At 32.0% G+C, this 18,424-nt stretch overlaps 1 pseudogene across 1 annotated transcript in view; it reads right to left on the bottom strand.

Annotated features, from left to right (window-relative positions):
• The window catches only part of LOC143232212 (neural-cadherin-like), a 97,744-nt pseudogene extending 81,001 nt beyond the window's left edge, over window positions 1-16,743 (bottom strand). Inside the window, exon 1 of the transcript XR_013017435.1 lies at window positions 16,232-16,743. The product of XR_013017435.1 is annotated as a neural-cadherin-like (transcript). The remainder of the gene's footprint in view (window positions 1-16,231) is intronic.
• Window positions 16,744-18,424: the final 1,681 nt, after the last annotated feature.

Genomic DNA, 18,424 nt, shown 5'->3' with positions numbered 1-18,424 from the left:
GCTCAAAGCACCATCGCTGTCTAACATAATTATTGTCTTTCGTGATGACGAGAAACCTACTTAAAGTAAAAAAAAAGTATCTCACGACGTCTGGTGTGGGTATTAACACTTTGGTTAAAATAAAGTAGAGAACAACGTTTTGATCTTCTTAGGTCATCTTCAGGTTTGTTTTTATTAACCTGAAAATGACCTATAAAAGTTGTTCTCGACTATTTTTAATAAAAGTTTTAATATTCATACCAGTTGTCTTGAGATACAAATGGTGTCTTTGTTTCTGTTGTTTTCAAATTTTCTTACGAAGCTACAAAAATGCTACCTAAGCACAGCCATACCTAATTTTAATTGATATAATTTGAGGAAAGACGGTTAGTCAACAGGACCCACCGCAAACTCTTGACCTGCTCTCATCTGATCGCATATTGGAATTGGTCTTCATTCTTATATTACATCATAAGGTTTCCGGTAGGACAGAGGCGAGTCTTGGGATTTACAACGCTAAAATAAGGGGTTCGATGTAGTTTTACTATATAAAACTGACACGCTTGCTCACTAAAATTCACATTTTTAGCATATTAATCACTTGGTCATGCTTGGCTTTTAAATATTCCTAAAAATTTAGGAATGTTTTAATTCCAGAATGTTTCTTGTTTCCTTTGTTACATTTGCAACTGAATCATCTTTAAAGAAGATATACACTCACTTCAGAGAGGTTTGTTCTTTGGATTACAGTCACAACATTCTCATGTCTCGTAAAATTAATATTTTGATAAAATACTTTTTAAGGTAGTTGTTTTTTTTGTGGATACGAGTAAAATAACAAAAAACTATTTAAACTAAATTAACTAACAAGAAATTTCTTTTACCGATCTGTTGTTTACACATTACATTTTCAACACTATTATTGGTAAACAGTGACAGAACCGAAACGCTCTTTTCTAAGTAACTAACAAATATCCCACAATATGAAAACAAATCTCCAAAGTAATTCATTAATAAAATAAACAGATATACTCCTGAGTAGCTAACAAATAACTCATTGATAGAATAAACAAAAACTGTCCAGAAAAACCAAGAAATAACTCATGAATTAAATAAACAGAAATACTTTTGAGCAGCTAACGGATATCTGGTGAGTAAAATAAAGAGAAGTACTTCTAAGTAGTTAATAAATACCCAATTAATACAATATTGTTGCAACTAATTCTTAACATAATCCTCATAAGGAACTCTATTTCTTTCACTGGAAATTAATTATTTGTTAACCAATGACTAGTTAAAGTCTCGTAACATTATGAGAAGAAAAAAAAAAAAGAGTATTCAAATAATATGTTAAGAGCTTTAACGAATATGAATATGAAGTCGTGGGGGATATAAGAGAAAACTCTTAATAAACCTACAGTCCTGGGGTCGTTACAGCTGAACAAAGCCTTGTAAAACCTTGTGCGGTCTGAGCTATTTCTTCTTTCGTGATGCTGTCTGCCCAACAAATCACTTCTGTAAACTAACGTGATAAAAACAAAAAACAAATGAGGAATAAACGTGACAAAAAATTTGACTTGAAGTAACAGCACAGTTTTTCATAACTGAAAACTTTGACAGCTGAGGAAAATTCTATCTGCATGTATTATAAGGCAATGAACGAGTTTTTGAAATGTTCTAGGTTCACGTGTTGAAAAAATATCAGAGTTGGACGAACTCTGTTGATAAGAGACAGCTAAAAATTCTAGGTTACTTCAAGTATCAAAGACAGAGAGCTTAGAACTAAAAATCCTTTATATGATGATGAAATTAATAAAGATTAAATAAAGTGAGAAAAATATGTGAAGTGCAAGAATAAAAACTTTTGTAAAACCCCAGTATGAGGACAGCTTCTTTACCTACCAAAAATAGTTATTATTTCAGTTGAGTTGGAAAAGGACAGTGACAGTGGCAATGAGAAATAAGTTATATAAACATTTATTTTGGGTTTGTTGGTTTTCTCACCGTTGAATTTCGCTAAAAACTACACGGGGGCTACATGCGCTAGCCGTCTGTAATTCAGAAGTGTAAGACTAGGGTTAATCAACATCATCCACTGCCACCTCTTGGTCTGCTTTTTAACAAAGAAAAGTAAGATTAAACATCATATTGTAACACTCTCACGGCTGAAATGGTGGGATTGAAACCCGCGAGGGCAAATCGTAGGGCCCTAAACCACTAGATTATGTTAAATCTTTTATATACGTCAAACTTGAATTGACGTATGATGAAAATGATGACACGACATAACAAATCAGTTGCACCACTTAAAATCTGAAAAACATTTTGTACGTGTTACATTTACACTCTTATTCTCCCGATGAACAAATTTTTACATTACAAATAATCACTAGTCATGTTTACAAACAAACCTGAACCCAGTATAAATCAGTACTTCTTCTCGCAATGATTAAATTAGATAAAAAACAAAACAAATTGAACATGTCATAGAACTATGCTTTGATTTACTTTAAACCGAAAATGTTTGATAAGTTTTGAAATTTCTCAATGTTTTCGTTGAATCTAGGACTAATGGGTCGCAAGACAATGATTCTCCTACGATCAAAATTCTTTATTTTCACTGTACTTTAGTTGATTCATTTGGTCTGTTGCTGGAGGGCGCGACTTGTTAAAGTAGCTGATTTATTTTGAATCTGTATGATTATGACACCTAAGTTTCTGAGGGCGTCACAATCACAAGCTCATTGTTTTTTCCACATCTACTGTCCAATCGAAAATAAATTATTTTATCCGTATATTACTTACGCTAAGTTTAATATTATTACAGCTCACTCAATATAAACTTCATTAAGAATCCGCCACAGGACAATCAGTGTTAACAGTAAATAGGTTTGTTCTTTTGACAGGTTTAGCTTTCTACTCTGTCATTAATATATTGCGAATTTTGTGTGATAAGATTGCCAACGGAAGGTGCTTAGCTTCATACCAGCCAGGAGTTAATTTAACATATGCTTTAGCCAGAATTTAAACTGATTGACTGTGAAGTATTTTGTGTGAACTAAATTAGCAACAACACATAACTCTTCCAGTAACCTGAGCCAATCATTTATCTTTATATAATTACCTTTACCAACACTAGCAAATTACTTTCTAATTTATAAAATACGAAGTGAAAGCATATTCAGTTACATTTCTACGGAAAGGAGCCTTTCTAATTTCAAGAGATGCGATGAGAAGTCTTTTGAATGGATGGCCTATAGTTATTTACTATCACTAGTGGAACAGATAATATCTCATGCCTAGATATTTCATCCAGTCTGTCTACATTACAGTTTGGATCAATTATATTTCCACCAAGAACAGCGTACTGTTTTCGGAACTCTGTTTGTCTTTAGCTTTGGCAGCATAAGTGAATGCTAGCTAAAATTCTTTTTACAAAAAAAAAGGAAATGTAAAAATAAAGTGGCATTTACTTGCAAAGATTAATAATAGAAATTGACGACGTCCTTGAATTAGTCGAGATAAATACTGGGTTTTCGATACTCAAGATGGGCACATCACAAATAGCCATTATGTAAGTTTGCACTTAATAAAAAACAAAGAATTAATAAAAAGATTAAAACCTTATATTAAAATGAACTATCTTTTAAGTCTACAAATTGTAATATGTAAATCATGTTTCTATATCCATGTTACCTGCAAGTTTTTCGAAATTCTTTGATAATATCGACTGTTCTTCTGATAGTTACACCTACTACACGTCTCCTTCAGTTAGTTGTGGTTTTAGTTTTATAAATAATAACTATTTCGTAAACAAAATGTGCAAAAATGTAGAAACAATGTAGTTTGTACTATCAATTGTTTTACTGCTTATGCTGAGAAAACACAAATTTAAGCAATATATTTTATTTTACCAAAGTTTGTTTGTTTGTTTTTTAATTTTGCGCAAAGCTACTCGAGGGCTATCTGTGCTAGCCGTCCCTAATATAGCAGTGTAAGACTAGAGGGAAGGCAGCTAGTCATCACCACCAACCGCCAACTCTTGGGCTACTCTTTTACCAACGAATAGTTGGATTGGCCGTCACATTATATCGCTCCCACTATTGAAAGGGCGAGCATATTTGGTGTGACCAGGATTCGAACCCACAACCCTCAGATTAGGGTCGAACGCCTTAACCCACCTGGCCATGCCGGGCCATTTTTACAAAACAATTTTGTCAGTTGTTGTTTAGTAAAATGTAAAATAAATGTTGCTCTTTTTCTACTTTTTCAATTTGACGAAAAACATTTTCTGAAATTTTATATCACTTGAATATCGTTAACAATGAAAATACCCAATTGATTAAACAGTATATTCTAATCATTATAAGAAGTATGGTTTGAACACGATGTGTAATTAGCTGTGCCTATTACAAGGAATATATATATATATATATATATAGAGAGAGAGAGATTTAGTTCCGAAATATATAGATAATTTGTTTTAATCACAAGTAAATATTAACTGAAAAGGAGAACTTTATCACATCATATTTAAATTTGATGAATAATAATAAGTTAGAATACAAGTCCACTAAGCAAATTTGAAACAACAAGAATAAATAAACTAAATGACATCATAGTGTAATATAATAAAACATATCTTATCTGATAATGTAGGACCTAAACAGAGGTGAGGGTATGTGTTAGTCTTATCAATAAGTAACATTATACTAGGATATAATAAAACATATCTTGTTTTATAGATATCTGATCTTATAACGTAGGGCCAAATCAGCAGTAAGGATACACATTAGCCTCACCAACTGTACAGATATTTAAGAAGATGTTGTAATCTTGAAAATGTTATTTGATTCTCAGTTTTCTTTACTTTTTCTCAAACTCCAAGAAATTTAGTTGTAATTTAATATAGGCAATGGTAGATCATGTATAACAAATAATAATGGTGTTTAACACAAACTAACGTTTAGTTTTGTAACACAAAACTGGCAAATATTTTACAACTATTTATAACAGTTCAAATAATTTAACTAATTATAATTCGTAAAATCTATATGGTTTTAGTACACGAATTTTCCAATATTTAGGATACATAGTTTTACTATATAAAGAATCATGTATATTCTTTAAATGTGAATAATATTTATATCGTGATATTAGACACGTGTACGTATGTAATACCTCGTACGGATTAATTGAAATACACTTCCAGATTGATTATTATTTTCTTTCGAATTAATAATACGTATGTCCAAACTAATACATTGTGCACCTATAAAGAAAATACTGTTCGCAAGTGATATAGTATTTGTCAAAACTGACCTATGCTTGTACTCAACAGATGCATTGTATATATAAACCAAAAAAACTCTTCGCGACAAAATAAATATATTTTTCAATCAACCTAAACCAATATACTATATACATTGTATATCTAAACCGATAATACTGTTTGCCTAACAGATATACTGCATACTTGATATAACGTTTGCCTACATCAAACTAGTGTATGTCATTGCGGTAAAATATTATGTCAAGATAAATATTCTGAGTCGAACTAATATTATATTCCTAATATATTGTATGCTTAAATCAAAATATTGTGTGTTAATATGATTTAGTATCAAAGTCAATATTCTGTAAGCCTAAAATATTGAGTCCCAAGAGCAATACTGTAAGAATGTCAAAACGCGAAATAGTGTATAACACGAAACGTTTTTAAAAATAAAAATACCTAAAAAGTGCAGATGTAATTGCAAGGAAGTTCTCCCGATACCATAAAAAAAACTTAGTTTCTATCACAATTGTGCTCCAGTGAGCGGTAAGTTAAGACTTTCAACGTTAAAAACTGAGATTCGATTCCCTATGGTAGACAAGTTACAGATAGCCTATTGTGTAGCTAAAATAAACAGAATATTATTATTAAAAATAAGTTGACATGGCACTTAAACATAATAGTTTTAAAATCGTCTAATCTAACTTATGAGGCTGAATTATTTTATTGCTGTTTAGACTTAGCAGTCAGTAAAAATTATGTGCTTAGGTTTACATTACAAAAGTGAAAAACCTTGGGTTACACATATGCCCAAATTTATAGTTACATAACTTTTGATTTAAAGAGAGAACCTTATAAAGTGCATAAAAATATAAATCAGCATGTTAGTAAATTCTGTTAACATATGTATTAGTTTATATTTACCTAAGATAATGGGTCATTTACTTGGTATTTGCTTTCACAGTTTATTCGTATGAAATTTTTGAACACGTTTATATTGTTTGTTTTGTTTTGACTAAACTAAAGGTGTACAGCATTCTTTACCAAGTGAAAGATTTTATTTCAGTATGATTTAAATCAAGCATATACTTAAATGTCAAAACACATGAGATATGCTCAAGTTTTATTTACACAGTAAATTTCAAGGGAAACTTCTTTGTAAAAATCAAACCTAAATTGCTCAAAAAGTATCTTAAGCAACACTGTATTCTTGTGTAAGTCCCAGAATTTTGATATCAGAATTTCACAATTAAGGAACTCTTTATGAAATAGCATATATAAAAATTTATTGGTGGCAACGAACTTTATTTGGTTTCTTTGTTATTCAGTTTTTACGCTTTCAGAAAGTGTTAAACTATTACACATCTTTTTAGAAAAATGATTGTTTCGTCTTTTATATTTATACTCTATTTACTTTTAAAAAAATTGTATTTTAGTGAACAATAAATCAAAGAAAAGTATTATTTTGACTTATTCTTTGCTGTGTATTTATTTTCCAAGTAATGTTACTACATTTATTTCGTGTTTCATTGTTTTGTTGTTAAGCGCAAAGCTGTACCGTGAACTATCTGTTCTGAGCCCAATGAATCAATAAATTAAAGTTAACCATTTATTAGTGAACTATTTTATATTTGTACAAACGTAACGATTTAACGCTAAGTCATTTCCTATCGTATACTCTAAACGCTTGACGCAAAAAACTAAGATGGAAGAAACTATAGCTAATGTACTAAGAGAAAAGAAAAAAGGAGAAAACCATTTTGTTGAAAGAAATCTGTGTTGTCCCTTTTTTACGTCATTATTGTCAATAACAATAAAACTAGACGTCAGGAACAGCTAACAGTTCAATAGAGGCTTCTATCTAACAGTTCAATAGAGGCTTCTATCTAACAGCTAACGCCAATGGTCAAAACAGAACGAAATGGTCCAATATAATAATCGTTCCTTTATTTTCAAAATTTTTATTTTTCTTGTCTCGAGTAAGAGACGAGGACAAATCTAATAAGTCACAAAATATTACATACAACGGTGTATTTGTGTGTTTTTTATATAGCAAAGCCACAAAGGGCTATCTGCTCAGCCCACCGAGGGGAATTGAACTCCTGATTTTAGCGTTGTAAATCCGGAGACATACCGCTGTACTAGCGGGGGACCGCATACAACAGACACACGAAAAAGTAAAATAAAACGAAACATAACTTAAAAACAACGAGAAGAACTAAAGAGTTATAAAGTATATGTGTATACTTAGTCTAGTAAATAACTTGTTTCTTATCACATGACATCACAGTTTAGTGCTGTTTTCCCAAAAATAAGAAACATTCCTGTAAAGTAAAATGGACGTTTTGGCAACGACATTTGCGTTTGATGCTTCAAAAATTCAGTAACCGTTAAACAACATATGTTTGTTTCCTAATACAGTAATTAATAAGTTAAAGCACATGCTTAACATCTTAAATGCATTTAATTTTACAGTAAGTTCAAGAAAACATCACTATATAGTGGTCAACAAAGGTCGTAAGATTATCTGGACATGTTTGAAACAAAAAACTGGAATCACAATAGATTTACTGTAGTTCTCAAAATAAGCCATATTTTTGTTTTTTCTATAAAACGCAAACTTTCGTATTGATACAGAAACACAAGGAAAGTTTACCATATATGTAATTTATGACTTAAAAACGTCCTACATAAAGATAATTATGAAGCTGATCGTAGAATAAATAAAGCTCATAAGATCGTTGCGGAAAGGCCCGGCCTGACCAGGTGGTTAAGGCACTTGACTCGTAATCCGAGGGTCACGGGTTCGAATCCCCATCACACCAAACATGCTTGCCCTTTCAGCCGTAGGGGTGTTATAATGTGACGATCAATCTCACTATTCATAGGCAAAAGAGTATCTCAAGAGTTGGCAGTGGGTGGTCTTACGCTACTAATATAGGGACGGCTAGCGTAGATGGCCCTCGTGTAGCTCTGCGCGAAATTCAGAAACAAACAATTAAACAAATCTTTGCGAAATAAGCTTTGGCGTACAGTTTTTACGAAAAACAATGATGTTTCGTGCGTAGGTCGTAAACTCTAGCCTCCATATTAATTATCAGATGAATAATATCACAAGATATTTATTGTTCGTGTTGAGTGTTACATTTTTTTTGAAATATGGTCATTAAAAATCTATGTATAATTGCCAATCAAATGTGGATTATGGTTGACACAACTATACTCAATGCTTTTCAAAGCTAATGGCAATTGAGAAATAAGGACGTAACTTGATTGCACCTTGCTAGTTTTGTTTGTAAGTTCTAGAAGGATTTCCTATACCTAGTTTCAAACTAATAAGAATAATAAGGTTACTAATGTTAAATGTACAGCTACGAGATAAAATAGATATACTCTCGTTTGTTTGAAACAATTATAACTTCTGACTAATGTGAAATATGTAAAGTTTATATGCAATGCTACTAATATTCGGCTCACTACCACATAGGTGCAAATAATACCATACTAAAATGTAAAAACTAAATTTTAAAACTATGTGGCTGTTGAAAATTTTTCTAATTTGAGCTCTCTTGGCACATAACAAAAACAATAATATCTGAGTTTGAAGTATTTTGAATGTATTAATTTTTATGACATCTTTTACTATACCATAAATAGTGGATAGAACTGGCGAACAGGTGTAGAGAATTTTTAATTTTTACGCTGTAAACACAATGTATGATTTATTTAACCAAAATACATCTTTAATACTAGAGCATTGTATATGAGGATTAAGGATCTTACTATATGTAAAATAAGTTAATTATAGAGTAATGTGTAATCTAGTTCAAAACGAACGTTTGTTAGTTGAAATTTCCAACATGAGGTGAAGGGAAACTTATGTACAAGGGGACAAAACAAGCAAGTCAAATACCCCTTAAATTTCGGTATAACTTTTCCAACCCTCATAATTTCAAACTGCTGATGACGGAGAATTCAGCTAACCAGCAGCAGGCGCTGTCAAAAGGTCTTGTCTGAATCTTTAAATAATAATATTAATAATATTATCTGACCCTTTTATAAAACAATACTTGTAATTTAGTATTCCGCACGATGTGCAAGCTTATCTTACATCTGCAAACAAGTTTCTTTGTTTTTAAATACATGCATACGAAAATAAAATGTTTTATATAACTACTATGTTTCAAACAATTGCTCTTTGCGAGATGAATATGTGAAGTAATTTTAGTGACGTCACGTCTCGAACGTTAAATCATACGATACACAGTCCTATACGTAAACCACTAGGCCACGCCTGGCCCACATCTTTGAGAAACGACCATCAATACACATCAGCTGTCACTAATAGTATCAGGACATAGTTCATTAAGCTTATCATCATTATTTAGTCACTTCTCATGAAGTATATTCTTTACATAAACCAACAATAAGTTCTTTTAACGTTTAATTTGAGGTTTTTTACTGGGGAACAAGTGAAGTATAAAATAAATCATGTAAGCAGTTATCAGAACTGTAACGGATTCACCAATGTATGTTTAGTTTAATATTCATGTTTGTTTCAATTCAATATAAATTTAGAAAGGCATGTAACTTATATTGTTAAATGTGTATTGCGAAAGCCTTGCCTATTCTCTGAATTTTTAGAAGATTCTCAAGTATAAGAATCAACAATGTAATATGTGTTGTGCAAATACCAATATTTTAACCAACTGAACTTTCGAAAACCCCATCTTAAATTTTATAAATCGCAACACGCGGAGAGACTGTATAATATTGTTGGTTTGCTATAGTTGGTAACCTATAAAACTTTGAAAGTTATACCTGTGACTAAACGCTTATTAATCGGAAAAGCTACAGATATTTGACAAGGAATGTTTATAGATTTCGAACAGTACAAACCGTTTAACTTCAGAACATTAACTTCAAATGTTAGTATTTCTACGAGGACATTAGATATTTTCATAGGTGAAAACTTATATATGTTCAACGAAGAGCTAGCTAGATTCCCGTCAAGAGAAGTTTCTCTGTTTATCAATATAGAATTAATTCGCTCTCCTTGAACCATCGATAAAAGATTCAATTCCAGACGAGGTAGAAGAATCAGTATTGTTTGTAAGCTTGTTCACGATGTTGGAAAAAACACGTAGGTTCAAGAATTCTTGATAGAAATGAATAAAAAACCCATAAACTGAGCGCTTTCGAAAAGTGGGTATTTTTTCTTCAGTTTACTCATTGTGTGCATCACCTAATTAGTTTCAGTTGAAAGCTCTCATATGTATCTTTTTATCTGTTAGTTTGGAATGGCCAAATCCTTCTGAAAAAATGTTTTTGTTATAAACCAGAATCAGTGGACAAAAATATGTATACCTAAAAATATCACAGAAATAGATGGCCAAACGAGAAACCTACGTTAGCTAGTAGACAGCACGGTAGGGTTAACACTAATTTACACGTTCTGACTCTTAACAGTAATGTAAACATCACATATACGATCGTATATATAACTCTTAAAAATAATGAACGGAAACAAATTTAGAACATCATCGAAATGCATTGTAAACTGATTTTATACACAAAAACCAAAGCGTTTAAATAAAATACATAATAATGTGTATAGTACATTTTGTAAGTGACGTCACACTAAAATTGTTTTAACTATCTGTATTACTACAGAGTAAACTGCAAACAAATACGTCTTTTTTTTATAAAATTTCGTGATCCCTCTGGATGATTAAATCTGATATCTCGATCGTCTTTACAGTGGAAGTGTTAGCAATTAAAGCTGTGATGTCTTAGTCCATTGGAGTGGCCATCTTTAGGCTCCTATGGGTTGATATGTCGTATTTTTAATAGCTAACAAAACATTTTCATTTTAGAGCTGAGAACGATACTAAATATGATAATCAATGTAGACAGTTCGTGTCATATATTGATAAGTCAGCCAACAAACTTTGAGAGAAACGGACACAAAACAACAACAAATAATATAGTAGACGCACAATTTAGAGTTCAAAGTACGCCACGAAACAAAAAAAAATTACGTTAGAACGATCAAAACATATTCACTGACAACATTTCACAAATAAACAGCAATAAGAAAAGGTAAATAATCTGGAAAGTTCCCCGATGGGAACAGCGGTAAGTCTTTGGATTTGCAACGCTACAATCACAGATTCGATTTCCATGCTATTCTGGAAAATTAATCTTAAATATTATTTTAGTCGTAAACAAGATCATATTCTCCACAAAAACTTAAACTAAATCATTCACCCAACTATTTATCTATCAATGAGCACCACAGAAATATTTTCAAGACCGGGAGAACAAAATTTGTGTCAGAGACCAACTTTTACAGTGACTAAAATAACATGTGCTATATGTGCTTAAACGCAAACAAAAATTTACAGTTTTAATAAAATTTCCAAAATATTTAGTTACACGTTATAATTCGTACAGTGGTTTGTGAAATATAAGAGAAGACAAATGCCTCTTTTTGCCTCGTCTTGGGGCCTATAGATCTTAGTCATTCTCTAAGCCACTCCACAATGTGTAATAGCCAAAATGATTTGTCCAGCAACTATTAAGAGCTCTTTAGAATTCAAATGTCGTAGGGGAAGAAATAGAAAAAAGCCAATGAAAGGTCAATGGTGTTTCAAACACGAAAGGCGATACTCATGACAGCTATTAATCTCCAATAGTAGTTCGCTGAATATATGTGAGACAAATTAGACTAACTAAACACTATTATTCGAATTCTTGACAACAACCGTTATTTTACATTAAAATAACATTATCTGTCTGAAATAAAAATGGTTACAGCAACCCATAACTACACTAAAGATATTGGTAACTGTGCAAGTTCTGCACATGTCACTATAAATGTATATTTGTATGCATGGCGTGAATAAAATTACCAATCGGTTACAATAAACTTACATTTAATTAGTTACATTGCATGTTATTGGCTATTGATAATAACACACACAGCCTTGTAGAGAATAGTAGCAACATGTTGATAATTGTAATGAATTTTAGTTAGTTTTTATTTAACATTGGACCATACTAGAAGAGAATAGTGAGAACATGTTGACAATTGCGATATATAATAGTTACATTTTATATAATACTGGACCACACTAGTATAGAATAGTGACAACATGTTAATAATTGTGATGTATTTTAGTTAGTTTTTATATAATATCTACACCACATTGGTAGAGAATAGTCACAACAAGTTGATAAATGTGATGTATTCAATAATGTTTGTCCCTCCCTAGTACAGCAATTAGTCTACGGATTTACAACGCTAAAATTAGTGGTTCGATTCCTCTCGGTGGACACAGCAGATAGCCTGATGTGACTTTCCTAAAATGAAAAACCCATAAAACACATAATAATGTTTGAATCAACAAAAAATATAGGCTGAAACGAGTTCCTCTCTTTGAGGGAATGGGTGGAAAATCTGCAAACTGGGAAATGGTATTTCATTAGGGAAGCGACAGTTATTCGACTGAATAAGTGTTTCGTAAGCACTTGAACTTTACTTATTTACTGGTGTTGAAAAGAGCTATATATGCAAAAAAATAAATGATCTTGACACTATAAAAAGGTAGAATATTTCTAGGTGGCCCTAAGATCAGCTGGAACTGTAAAATATGAGGAAAGAAACGTAACTCGACTTCAGTGCTGAAGTTTGATACGATTGAGTATGATATGTTGAATTTCTCGTTTAATATAATGATAAATTAGCCCGTAAGTTTGTTTGTATGAAGACCGAAGTTTATGTGTCCTTTCCTATTAGGCAGTAAATCTGTGAAACCACACTAGATCAACTTATGTCTTTCTTTTTATCTGACATTACTGATACTTGTTTATCAAGATTCGGTTAAATATAAAATAAAATTAACAGGGTATTATCATGAAGAACTTATGTGTATTTGTTGTAACGTTGTCCAAAACGTGTGTATAAACTTGTAGATATTCTACTCAACAGATTACCTTAAAGATGCCTGCTTATAGTTAAAACGTCATTATGGGAAGCCCAGATGTCACCACCACTAATGACCTCAAATATTCAAACTCATCAGCCTGTCATAATTCCTCTAAGCTAAGTTACTAACGATAATATTAGGCAATTAATGAAACATAAACAACGACTACGTGTGTTAGAAGGAGGATAGGGGATAATCTATATTAATTAAGCCTTACTGAAGCGAAAAATTAATATCTGAGATTAGTTTTGTTGCGCACGAAATAAAAACATCATTATGTCAAACATTTAATTAAATAAACTACACACAGGTCAAACAGTTTTTAATCTTCAAAAAATTCCGATTAAAAGTCTCGAGTCACATAATTCATGAAAAAACGCTTATAATATATGAAAAGGGATTCAAAGAATACATCAAGTTAAGGAATTACACGATAATTAATAAATATTAACGGAGCGCTGAATTTACATTAATATGATCGCTTATAAATTACTGCTTTCGTGTATTATTCTGATTTTTTACTAAGGAAACATATAAGCCAATATATTACTTAATTACCTTGCTGTTTATCAATACAAAATTATCATAACAGTACCATAGAGAATTTTGAGCTCATTTATGTAACAACTTAATCAAATAACTTTGTTAATCATGGCACTTAATATGTCAACAAACGCTGCTACTGAACTATCAGGCCCGGCATGGCCGAGTAGTTAAGGCCTTTGACTCCTAATCTGAGGGTTGCATGTTTGAATCCCCGTCGCACCAAACATGCTCGCCCTTTCAGCCATGGGGGCGTTATAACGTGACGGTCAATCTCATTATTCGTTGGTAAAAAAGTAGCCCAAGAGTTAGTGGGGGTGATAGTGACTAACTTGCCTTCCCTCTACTCTTACACTGCTAAATTAGGGACGGCTAGAGCAGATAGCTTTGTGCGAAATTTAAAATAAACCAAACAAACTTAACTGTCATTCTGCACAAAGTAACTTTTTTGTAATTAATCCTAACCATGCAGGGACACTACTATTATAAAACACCTATAGAAACAGGTGAGAGAGACTGGACGTTCTTAATAATAAACAAAAAGATTAAATAATTCCCTCTTTTCCGAAAAAAATAAGCAAGAATGAGAAACTACATACCAGAAACGATCTTCCATCTTTAAAAGTGATTACAGCTCTATCTGAGCTCAATGTTTTCAGTTAAGTCTTACGATTCTCTGTAAGTGGTGTTTACAACTTACAGCTTGAATATCCCTGAAATAAACGTTATAACTCTTGCACTGTGACAGCAGAATTTAACATAATTTCAGTTAATTTGTGTGACCATACGAATCTATATGTAAAAACGTGTTTGGACACATTTCTGTAAGAAAAATAGCTAAGTAGAAATATGTGTTATATGAGAGTTATCAAACAAAATAACATGATAAAAACAACAAAATGTAAAATTAGTATAGACAATATTTTTGAAACCCATTAAAGTTTCTTTTAGTGTAATTTATTTCATAACTATGTAAAATTCGTTTTTTTTATCTCGATAAACTTTGTTCACCATGGGGTATAGAGTCCCAGATTTCACTGCTTAGAATTCATAAATATACTGCTTATTCACCGGCCAAAAAATAACATTAGTGTATTGAAAATGTTTTCTTTGTTATACATTATGCCTTTAACTGCGCATGCACTATTCATGATGTATACACAAATTAAAAGTGAATGAGCATGGTACAGTTATTAGAAAAAATCTTTAGTGGGTAATAATTAAACTACTATTGTTTATAACTAAGTTGTTTTTTATTAGGAATTTCGCACAAAGCTACACGAGAGCTATCTGTAGCAGCCGTTCCTAATTTAGTAGTGAAAAACTAGTGGGAAGGCAGCTAGTCATCATCACCCACCACTAACACTTAGGCTACTTTTTACCAACGAATAATGGGATGGACTGAACTTTATAACGTCCTCAAAGCTGAAAGAGCGATAATGCTTGATGGAACGGGAATTGGAACCTTCGACCCTCAGATTCCGAGTAGAATGCCCCAACCACCACTTTTTATACATGTTTTTTGTGTACGCAAAAATATACTATAATTATCAAAGCTTATGACGTCCTTCATTCTTTATCCGTCAACGTCTTTACCCTTCGGCAGATTTACAGTGTTTTATTTTAAAAGGTTATGACATTGCAGTGTCTACAAACAATTGTTCAACCCATTTTTACATAATTGGAGATTTATAAGTCTTATATTATATAGTTTGTGTAAAGTCTGTATTACGGATTTCGCTCATATGCTAAGTAATAATGTAACTAATTCACAACCAAGTCACATCTGCGCTGAGTGAAATCAACTGAAATCGCTAGCGTCTTTGTTTACCTATGAACATTGATTGATTGTTTATAATTAAGCACAAAGTTAAACAATGGGCTATCTGTGCTTTGCCCACCATGGGTATCGAAATACGGGTTCTAGGGGTGCAAGTACGCAGTCATACTGCTATATCACTGGTGGGCACCTGTGAACGTATTTGGCCAAATAAGCTAATAAAATAAAATTTAATATCGCTACGAAGTGTTGATTTTACTCTGCAAATACCAATTACAAGTGACTCATCAGCAGGAAACAACAAGAGTCAAGCACAAATAGTCCGTAAAACTTATATTTTACGTTTGTTTCATAAAGATGGAATATGAAACTAACAATTAGTTTTATATGACACTTTCCTATATAAACATTTTACTATCACCAGTAAGTAGATATTTAGAAAAAAATATATAAATGTAATTAGCGAGAAGTTAACGGAATAATAACATTAGGCGGAACAAAATATCTCAAAATGAAACATACTTAAAAGTTACAGCGAAACAATAAGAACTATTTTTTCAAAGAAACGTTCGAACAAATAAAAATATGAAATTCCTGTAAATTAAGACACTGGAAAATATACAAGTGGTCAAAGTTGAAACACAGTTGATAAATAACACTCACCTAAGTAAGTGCTTGCTCCCGTCAGCACAAAGAGCACTTTCAACGCATCTAGCATTGGTAAGTCCAATGGAATTCACTTCCTACCGGATAAAACTACTCAGTATCGGTTTAGGTACCACAACCCACCTGTTATTGAAAGTCCGCTCAAATAAATAACAACCCGCCTCACAAAATAATCCCGTAAATTTTGAAAATTTGTTACTTATAGAAATGACACCTTGCTTGGTATGATCACATGATATTAGGGGTACATTACCTGAAACTACAGAAATTATACAAACGTCAACTTAAAAAACAAACTTTGACAACTATCCCTCTTTAAGAAAAGCCTGAACGATAAACAGTGACTACTTAACGTTTATATAAAGTATGAAATATTACTGTTGCTTGACGAAAACTGAACGAAGAACTGGATTACGATGAACATGAAAGGGAATTCCAGGGAATCTTGACGAAACTCAGATCAATAGGTACATCGTCCCAGGCACAGCACGTACTGAACACGAGGTTAAGGGAAGTGGAACTCTTTTGACTGAGTTGATTTAAAGAGGGCGCCACTAACAAAACATACCTTGTAAAAATTCTGTTAGTGTATATAGCTTATCATTGGTTACATTGACGTTTATCCTTCAACAATACCATTAGTACCTCCTTATGTCTTAATATACTCTTCCCTTTTGTATGAACAAAATTTCTGTACCATTTTCGATATACATAATTTTACTGATATATGATAATAGAATTTGTAGATTTCGAAACGTTTGATGAAATATGTTTACTATTCCACCAGGGCCAGGTCGGATTGTGTAGCTATGCAACGTATGTATAAAACGTAAGCTTAAGTTAAAAAAAGTTTAATATCATTTCTCCGTAACTAACAAAACATAGAAAAGTGAATCTAAAAGTGTTTCGTTACACTAAGATTTCGATATGCACATCACCAGTGTGTAATAGAAGCTTAACATGTAATTATTCTATACAGTTCTGAAAATACAAGATAATTAAAATTTGTTAATTTAATAAGAGAAATAGAGATCGTCAAAAAGGTAGAGAAACAAGTTGAATCGAAATACAAAGGTTATATTTTCGAGTCTATGACTAGTGACTGTAAAAGCAAACCAACTAGGCTAGAACTAGTCTCTATTTTTCAAAAGCTACAAGCAGTTATATAAGAGATGACAAACACACACAAAATATTATACCTGTAGTAAGGGCCAGTCAAAATGGTTGGACGAACCATGTTTAAATGTTCAAAATGTATGACGTTTAGTCAAATAAAAACTTATATATGTAAATAGCTTGCTTTTGATCAATATGATATTAATGATGCATTAAAATACTTGTAAACTGAAAATTTAAAATATCGGTGAAAAACTGAAAATGGCAGTGTTTGTGAATTACAGTTTATTTCTTACGAATTCTGTTTATATGGAAGTGCGTTTTATTGGGTTAATATTTTGTTTGGCTAGTCCTGCTGCTCCTTTCCAAAAAGTAAAGGTTATCACCTAGATTTGGAAATGTCATGATGTCACGTGGCGTTATTCGATGTGGTAAGATACAACATGCATGGTAGGACTTCATCACCAGAACTTCTAGTTCTCTATCCTACCACAAGGGAAATCAAACCACGTTCTCCAGAGCCTTTATTCGACATGGCCTCATGCCATCTTTCGGATCGATAGTACTAGTATCACATAAAACATTTTATCACTTAAAGAAAGTGTCAGTGAACACTTGAAATCAAACGATCGCAGAAAATAAGTTCGTACAACTGAAAATGACAACGTTTTTAATAACAATTTTGTAAACTGATACACACAAGGAGCTAGGTAACTCACAGTTAAAGAGAAAGTGTGTGTGCTTTTATATAGTAAAGCCACATCAGACTATCTGTTGTATTCAATGATGGGAATCGAACCCCCAATTTGTAGCATTGTAAATCCGAAGATCAGGGGGCCAGTTCAATAGCAACGTTATTTCTGAGAGTAAGCGGTCATTTAAATTGTATACAATAACTTTCATACAATAGAATTTCATACAAGTATAACAACTATATTAACCATATATTTTGGATATCGCTAAATTAGTTGTTAGAATGAAATAGTGTCAGAAACAAAATAGGTACAAATGCATGACGGAATGATATAAAGAATCAATTGATGAAATCTTGAACTGTTTTGTGTTTTATAACAA

The sequence above is a fragment of the Tachypleus tridentatus genome, chromosome 11 (genome assembly GCF_004210375.1).
Source record: "Tachypleus tridentatus isolate NWPU-2018 chromosome 11, ASM421037v1, whole genome shotgun sequence".
Classification (NCBI taxonomy): domain Eukaryota; kingdom Metazoa; phylum Arthropoda; class Merostomata; order Xiphosura; family Limulidae; genus Tachypleus; species Tachypleus tridentatus.
This window is presented reverse-complemented; position numbering and strand designations above follow the sequence as displayed.